At 34.3% G+C, this 9,135-nt stretch overlaps 1 long non-coding RNA gene across 5 annotated transcripts; it reads left to right on the forward strand.

Annotated features, from left to right (window-relative positions):
* Positions 1 to 953: 953 nt before the first annotated feature.
* LOC136837213 (uncharacterized) lies at positions 954 to 7,807 on the forward strand. Of its 5 annotated transcripts, XR_010852627.1 has the most exons (4): positions 954 to 1,532; positions 2,639 to 2,813; positions 6,004 to 7,158; positions 7,224 to 7,807. It is a non-coding gene; the product is annotated as an uncharacterized lncRNA (long non-coding RNA). The 5 variants fall into 5 exon arrangements; XR_010852626.1 differs by having other exon boundaries at positions 1,213 to 1,532; positions 6,004 to 7,807; XR_010852628.1 differs by having other exon boundaries at positions 1,214 to 1,276; positions 6,004 to 7,807.
* Positions 7,808 to 9,135: the final 1,328 nt, after the last annotated feature.

Consider the following 9,135-nt stretch of genomic DNA (forward strand, 5'->3'; position numbering starts at 1 on the left):
CTCTCTCCAGAGGTTATGTAATCGGGACAGAAACTCGTCCACCCAATTATACTGGTTAATTGAGATATCCGTCTTCCTAGAAGAGTTAACTGGCCATTTGACTATGCAATTATATATATGGCTGTTATACATACATATAATACACTTTCCCTACTAAATCTAATCTCTCTCTCTCTCTCTCTCTCTCTCTCTCTCTCTCTCTCTCTCTCTCTCTCTCTCTCTCTCTCTCTCTCTCTCTCTCCGTCCTCCGAGTTCTGTATTTAAATCTTATATGTTTCAAGAAATATGTATTCGTGTATCTATACAGCTACAAGGCTGTTTATATGACAGTTTTGACAGAGAGAGAGGAATCCCATCATTTTACTTTAGCGTCCCACTAAAAATCCCGTTTTCTTTAATGAAAAATTCGAATAAGAAATAATTATTTTTTACCGCAAAAACTCCTTTTCAAATATGTTTTGCATTCGTAAATTACGTATATAATGCAATAAAAATATAGACATGAAAATTAACATGTTATATGTATATGTATGCAAATATATGAGATGCAAGACGAAGGAACCATTGAAGAGGAATCAAAGTATTGAAAGAAAAAAGAAGAAGAATGTTTAATCTTTGACTAAAAAAAGTTTAGAATGTTTAGACCTTTAATTTTTTTAATTTATGAAGTTTATTTGTCATTAATTGGCCATAAACTTTATATTTCTTGTTATCGATCGTCAATATTTCAAACTCGAAAGCTTGGAAGTCGTCTTACGGTAAAATGGGTGTAGCTTTCTAACATTTTTGAATGGTTTTAGTGAGTTCGCGCGCTCATAAGTATAATTACCTTCAAATTATAAATGCTTATTAATTTTTAATTATGCAGGATATAGCAAAATACATCGGAATATCTTCATTATCTTCGTATTTTCTTTTGATTTTGTATACCTTTGTACGAAGACTATTATAGTTACCAGTATGACAGCATAGGGGGGTCATCTTTCTAAAGTTTCTGGATTATCGTAGCGTGTTGGCGCGCACGTACTGTCAAAAAGATTTAATGATTATAATTAGTATTGATTTTATAATTAATTATTAGTTACAATTTGATAAGTTGAAATGCCTTAATTATCTTTTGTTTTCCATTTTTTATTTTCTGTACTTTCCAAAAGTGTCCTTCCCGCGTCTTCCCACGTTGCCTAGCAACCATTTTCCCCAACGTGACGTCACTCTTTGTTGTGATCTTGTTGTGAGAAGACCGTCTGAACAATTTCTTACTCTATTTGCCGTAAAAGTGAGATCCGTATATACTTTATTGTATATAAAGATGGCTGGATTAAATAAGTACGTAGAAAATGGTATTAAAATGCCGTATTTAAGATATATGAGGAGAAAAGGCGTCAAGTTTGAAGAGACGAGGAACCCGTGGCCGGCTCTACCAGCCTCGGGCATATTTAAGCGTAAAACCGACGTTAGTTACCATTATGAAGTGACTCGATGGTGTAATTTAGTTCTAATTACACCGGTGATAACGGCAGTAATTACGCCAGGTTTGTAATTAACGCCCAGGAGGCATTTTAGTGGTGGTCATATTAGGTTTTTGGGTTGGCAGTTAAGGACAAATGGCGGATGTCGTCGTGACTCATTTAAATATACAATAAACTTTAATTAATGAGTTGAGTGACTCAGGGTTATATTTATGACTAAGTTACGCTTCTAAAACTTTTGATTAGAGTTAAATTATAGTTACATCCCTAAAATTAACATTTAAGAAGTGGGGTTTTGGTGGAAGTTAATCATAGTAGCTTTCAGGGTTCACGGTTAAGGGCAAACAAGGCTTATTTAAATGTATATAAAAATACTTTATTTGACGATTTGAGTGACTCAAGGGCATATATTTATGACCAAAATATACTACTATAATGCTTAATTCAAATTATAATAGTAGTTATGTCACTGTAAATAATTCTCGTGTGCAGTTTTTTTGGTGGAGCTTTTATTAGCTTTTGGTGTTCGTACGGTTGACCTAAATGAAAAACAAGGCCTATTTAATTCATGATTAAATGTAAATATACTCAAAACTGCTTTAAAATATGTATCCATATACTGTAGGAGGTTATTTTACATGAATAATTATAGCCTAATAGGCAAAGTTTAGTACTTAAGGTACTTCTGAGGTTAGTATATTGGCTAATAGGCATGAATAGCCTAAGGTAAGATAATTTTGCTGTTTTAACTGACAAATGGCCGTTGAAGTCTTAGACAAAATTGTAGGCCATTAGACAAGATTGTAGGGTATTTAGCATAATGTAGAAGTTACCATAGTGGGCTAATTATAGTTAGTTGCATTGGGCATTATTATGGTTATATTGAAAGTGCTAAGGTAAATGTGTTTTTTGTACAGAAGGATACAGCATTAATGATTTAGCTATGAACTAAAAGGTAAATAATGATTCAGTTTTTATCACAGTATAACAACAAACTGCATTGAGTGGTTACCATTTCCTCAGAGGAATTGTAAAGCATAATTTCCTTGCAGTTTTGAAGCCTGTTTTAGTGACCTTAAGTCAGTCGACCAATCCTTGCAGTTTAAGACTTATATATTATTTGTATCAACTCTTTTGTGAATAAGTAGTTTATTTATATTCATTTTCAGGTTCACTGTCCAGGCGTCACTTGAAGAATTGCGGCCATTTCGCCACAGTTTGGATAGAAACTACTTTTCAGTGAAGTGATCAGACTCCCACTTTCACGTCCAGAAAGGTCAGTTGATGTCGTGGTACGATGTTATCCAGCCTTCGTGATTGGACTGGAGTCAGCCATTGAAATTGGTAAGTTTATGAATAATTTTGAAAGTTTTTATTATGTGGTTTGATAATCTTGAGATACGTTAATTAACCTGTCAATAAATAAAGTGTCTGATGGTTCCAAAGATGATGTGGGAGTTGGACTGCTGTTTGAAACAATGTTTAGCCAAGCCTCTTTACATAAAAAATGCAGGTAGCAAGTTTATTGACATTAAAAGCTGTTGTTTCTCAATTTATATATACAGTAGTTTGTATTATAAAAACTTAATAAGTGCTCCTGCCGATTTTTAGTATAAATGTGTTTATACATTGAAAGAAGATACTAAGTATGTTCTAATGAAGAAGAAATTAGTGGCGGTGATTAAGTCAAATGGCAAAAATAACTGGAGGAAAACAGTCTAACAATAAATTTAAGAGAGAAAAAGAAACTGAGAACAAAGTCATCGTATTTTGCCCTAGGTTTTCAGTAATGAAAAAAACAAAGAATTGTATTTCACACTAAACTGTCATTCATGTTGTTGTCTCTTACCTATCACCTATTTTACTGAGCTCCTGTTCGTTCGTTTGTGTATACCAGTCTCAAATTGTCATGGGGAAACCACACCTTCCGAATGACATGACATGTCAAAAAAACTCCACCCAAAAAGTGACATCATTAGACAATACCCAGTCGTAAATGACAAATTTTCAATTTTTTTCTCTGAAAATTTAAATTTAAAGCACAGATGTTATAAGATTCATAGAATAATTTATAATATATTTTAATTAACTTAATTAGTTCTTAGATAAACATATGTCTTATTAGGTTTAATTAAATTATTAGGGTTTAAATAGCTTGTCTAATCCTTCGGGCCAGCCCTAGGAGAGTTAATATTAACTCAGTGGTCTGGTTAAACTAACGTTAAAAAAAAAAAAAAAAAAAAAGTACAAGTGCAAAACAGGATGTTTAGTAAAAAATGCAGGTAGAAGTTTATTGACATTAAAAGCTGTTGTTTCTCGATTTATTACAGTAGTTTGTATGGTAAAACTTACACCTATTTTTTCCAATTAAATGTGTTTTACATTGAAAGAAGATAGTAGCGCTAATGAAGAAGGAAATTAGCAGTAAGCCTTTTGAAAACAAAATCAATATTTGTCTAATCAGAGTGAACACATTTACAAGACATGTTCGGAGTCTCAAATTGTGCCGTCTTGATGACTCGAAAAAACTCCACCCAAAAAGTGACATCATTGCGACAATAAAACGTAAATAGTGTTTCAAAAAACAAAAGAAAAAAGTGTTTTCAGCCAATGACAAAAACACACGTTCTCCAAGTCGTTCATTTTTTCAGCAAAAACACATATTTAACTCCAATTAAGCGTTACTGGCCAAGTCTGATACTAATAAGCAGGGCCTTTTGCCCAAGTCTAATCAAGTGAACACATTTGAAACTAATTTAACATTTTGCTTTATTTTGTATCTGAACAATTGGTTTTCTTATTAAGTTTGCTAATTTTTTGTCTCAATATTTCATCAAGTCTTACGTGGATATTGAAACTCCCACCATCAATTTTTGATCTGGGCTTCATTAAGTTTGCTAGTTTTGAAGCTTAATACCATCAATGATTGGGCTTCATTTTGTTAGTAATAGTCTGGGTATTTAAAATTGGAGGAGGGTAAAATAGTGGAAATTGATGAATCAAAATTTGGTAAGAGGAAGTATAATGTGGGCAGAATTATAGAGCATTTGTAGGAAACTAGGGGTCAGTGGGTATTTGGGGGCATTTGTAGGGAAACTAGGGAGTTCTTTATGGTTCCTGTTGAACAACAAAACTCCAAGGTTTTGTTTGCTGTCATTAAACAGTACATCGAACCAGGAACAACAATCATTTCCGATTGTTGGAAAGCATACGATTGCCTGGCAAGCGAGGGCTACAAACATTTACATGTCAATCACAGTGTAAATTTTGTTGATCCACAAACTCGTGCCCATACCAATACCATAGAGATGTCAAGAATTTGGTCCCAAAATATGGCCGACGCAAAAAACATTTTGTTGGATATTTAGCCATTGCATATTTTAAATTGCACATTCAAGACCCATTACAAAGGTTTCACGCCTTTGTGAAAGCTGCTGAGGGGTGAGGCCCCCCACTAGGCCTAGGTAGGGGTATGGCGCCCTAGGTTAGGTTAGGTGGTTGTTTGGTTAGGTAGTCCCTGGAAATCACTTTTCTCCTGCTCCCACCCACTCAAAACCCCGGTTCCCACTGGGGTCCCCCAGGATTGTTAGATGGGAAGATGTGTGTAATTGCTTGATGCCACCAATATTAATGATCAGTTTCAGCATAATCAATAAAAAATACATCGGAAAAATATATATTCTTCTGCAAACAAGAGACGGAGCTCTCCTTTAGATTTACCGTTTGTACATAGCCTATAAGTATGGAACCCAAGAAGGAAATAGTTAAACTTATTAGTTTACTGTACACAGTACTGAAGCCTCCTGCTGTGCTTTCCACAAGTGTCAGATCTAACAGTATACACTTGATACAGCAACGTTCAGTAACACATCAACTTAATAAACTACATTATCATTATTTTTTTGCTATGCCACCATTTTAGATATGGTACATATTTAAACAAGTCTTAAATTGAATGTGAATGTAAAATACAGGTTAGTTAGGTTAGGAACAATATGGTATTGCTGTTAAAGTGTAAGGTATGTAGAAAATATTCAAGTGCAGGTCATAATATAGTCAGTGTTACTTATCAGAAAGCCAGATTCCAAAAGTGACTATTAGTTAATTGTGTCCAGCACTCAGCTGCATTTAACATCTGCACATTTGGTTATCTCGTAGACAGTTAGGCAACAGGATCTTGATTAGTACCTGGAGGTAAATATTTTGACATGTAGCACTGTACAAGGGCTGTTATAACAAGTTCTAAGCATTAAAATTGTTGTTCTTTATGAATGTTACTATCAATTTGGCTGAGACTAATTGTATAAAAAGAATGTCGTGTTCTGCGTATCGTATCTGGGAAATAACATATATTACCGTAGCTCAATTATGTTTTAATGACACTTCTTCCTGAGTTTATGGTTTTACTCTCTCTTTCATTATGGAGTGACCTTCAATGCTTAAATTTAGATTCCTCATTCCATTCCATAATCCGTGTGCTAGGGTGTAGGTTTGATTCAACTACACGTCACTAATAATACACCTTGTCTTTCAGGTTTATGGGTGTCACATCTGGACAAAGCAGCTGGAAGTTCAGATTTTATACATTATGCGGCCAGTTACTGCTAAATGGTAAGAGACATATCTTTTATTTTACCTAATTAATACTAAATAAACATATAGTTTATATCCAGCGTAACAGAAAATATAAATGGTTAAAACCAATATCATTAATTCTTATTCACCAGTAAAGTTCTTAGCAAAATCAAAGACTTTATCATGATAACAAACCCTGATCTTTGCAAGAATCCCCCAAGCTTTCATGGATGAAGCTGAAACCATTTGTTATTTAGTTTTCAGTATTTCAGACAAATGGTTTCCTGTCAAAAGAATGCAGAGCTGAATATTTGATTAATCCAAATTGGTGTTGAACTTATGGTTTACGGGTCTTAAAATTTTATTCATTAGGAAGGCATTAATACAGTAACCTTTTTGTACAGTTAACCCTTAAACGCCGACTGGACGTATCATAAGTCGACTAAAATTGTCTGTCGGGTGATGAGCGGACGATACCGTGCACGCGTCGACTACAAAAAAATTTCAACCTTTTGTCAACTTTGACTCGACCGAAATAGTCAAAAAACGCAATTGTAAGCTAAAGCTCTTACATTCTAGTAATATTCAGGGGCTTATGTTCTGAATAATAATAATAATAATAATACTCTTGGTTTGACCTATTCTGTGGAGTTATATTCAAAAGTCCTTTCCAAAGGTCCTTTAAAAATGCATTTCAAAGGTCCTCCACAAACGCTTTTCAAAAAGGTCTTTCCAAAAAGCATTTTCAAAAGTTCATTTCAAAAGTTATTTTCAAAAGTTACTTTCGGAATGCATTTTCAATAGCCACTTTAAATAGGCATTATCAAAAGGCATTTTCAAATATCTTTTTCAAAAAAATTTCAAATGTCATTTTCAAAAGGCACTTTCAAATGTCTTTTTCAAAAGACTTTCAAATGTCTTTTTCAAAAGGCATTTTCAATAGCCGTTTTAATAAAGCCATTTTAAAAAGCCTTTTTCAAATGTCTTTTTCAAAAGGCATTTTCAATAGCCATTTTAAAAAGTCATATTAAAAAGCCTTTTTCAAATGCCTTTTTCAAAAGGCATTTTCAACAGCCATTTTCAATAGCCATTTTAAGAAGCCATTTTTCAAAAGGCTTTTTCGAATTACTTTTTCAATAGGCATTTTCAAATGTCTTTTCCAAAAGTCCTTGTCAGAAGGCATTTCAAAAGGTATTTTCAAAAGACGTTTTCAAAAGGCTTTTATAAAAGTCCCATTAAAAAGGCATATTAAATAGTCCTTTTAAGAAGGCATTTCAAATTAAGGTATTTATGGTAAGGATAAGGCTAGACTGTATACTCAACGTCTTCATAATAATTCAAAAATAGAGTACTTGGTAACCATTTTAATTAATATATATATTTTTAAACTTTTATTAAAGAATAATCGAATTTTGAATGGCTCTAATTTGGTTATTCAATTAACTGAATGATGAAAATTAAATGAAATAAGATCAAATGACTTTCAAAAACCTCACTGGAATCTTTTTGGATTGTGGCATCTGATAACAATAGGTTGGAGCTTGACAACATCAACTGCAGCCAATCACAGCCTGTGTTGATGATGTCGTAAGTGAAAATCTTAGGTGACGAATTTTGTCCTGCTCCAGATATTTTCAAAATTCCTTTTTTAGTTGAAATCTCTTTGTTTATTTAGTGCAATTTAAAGCAGAATAATTTAAAGTAACTTCCTCTCTGTTATTTTTTTAATAGTAAACTTATTTCAAGGATGACAAGAAAAAAAATGCTCCAATATGACAAAAAAAAAACCATTAAGCTTTTATTGTGAAATATATTCCAACTTTAAACAATAAGAAGCTGCTCACATTACAACACTAGTTATCATAACATAGGCCAACACTAATTATGATAACATAAGTTATCAGCAGAACATATACTAACATTTATTTGGTTAGCATAGTGTATGATAACGCTGGTTATCAGATTCTTGTTAACATATGATAAACTTTGTTGGCATAACCAGGCTATTGTAGATGAGCTTAAACTTGGATAACGTGTTAACATAGTTTATGATAACTTATGTTATCATAACATCTGATACTAAAACGTATGCCAAGACACTTGCGATGGTTATCAAGACCTACTCGTTAAGATAACATCAGTTAGCATATCTTAGGCAAGCCTGGGTTAGCACAGGCTATACTGACCTACATACGCAAAGTTATGCTAGCGTTTGTTAGCATAACTGAGTCTAATCGAACGCTCGATCATTGGTGGATGGGTGGGAGATCTCTCTCTCTCTCTCTCTCTCTCTGTCCGAGCTCTTCGTTGGGAGAGTCAGTAGAGCTGTGGACTGGCACTCGCCAGGCCCGAGTTCGAGTCTCCGGCCGGCTGATGAAGAGTTAGACTGTTAGAGGAATATATTACTGGTGATAGAATTTCATTTCTCGCTATAATGTGGTCCGGATTCCACAAGAAGCTGTAGGTCCCGTTGCTAAGTATCCAATTGGTTCTTAGCCACTTAAAATAAGTCTAATCCTTGGGGCCAGCCCTCTCTAGGAGAGCTGTTAATCAGCTCCTCAGTGGTCTGGTAAAACTAAGGTACTTACACAAACACACTCTGTGTCCGAGGGAAAAGGGGTTATGGCAGTCAATAAGCTATTCTGCTGGGGGGAAGGTTTATGGGAGGGGGGAATAGTCTGTCCTTGTGGTGGACAGTACGTGGCTCTGTATTTATTTGTTGATTTTAGCCCCGTTCAGTGTTAATTCTCAAATTGGGTATCAATAACATTCCATGGTCCTTTTGTAGTTACTTTATTATATAAACCATGAGCCATTAATTGAGTATAACACAATTTTGGGGACTTAATCTCTTACACATACAACATGATGAAATCCATGACAAACAAGTCACATTCATGTGCTTGAATCTGAGGCAGCAGTCGTTGTGATTGTTTATTTCTACCCAGCAGAGCGGGAAGTAACTCGTTCACCTTGGTAGAATGTATTTTTAGTATTGTTTCAAAACTCAGATATAACTGGGTATGCTAATCAAATGAGCAACTCACTGTCTCGCACCGGGACGCAATGCGCCATGTCATGAGCCGTGTAA

This window comes from Macrobrachium rosenbergii, chromosome 58, assembly GCF_040412425.1.
Source record: "Macrobrachium rosenbergii isolate ZJJX-2024 chromosome 58, ASM4041242v1, whole genome shotgun sequence".
NCBI lineage: Eukaryota > Metazoa > Arthropoda > Malacostraca > Decapoda > Palaemonidae > Macrobrachium > Macrobrachium rosenbergii.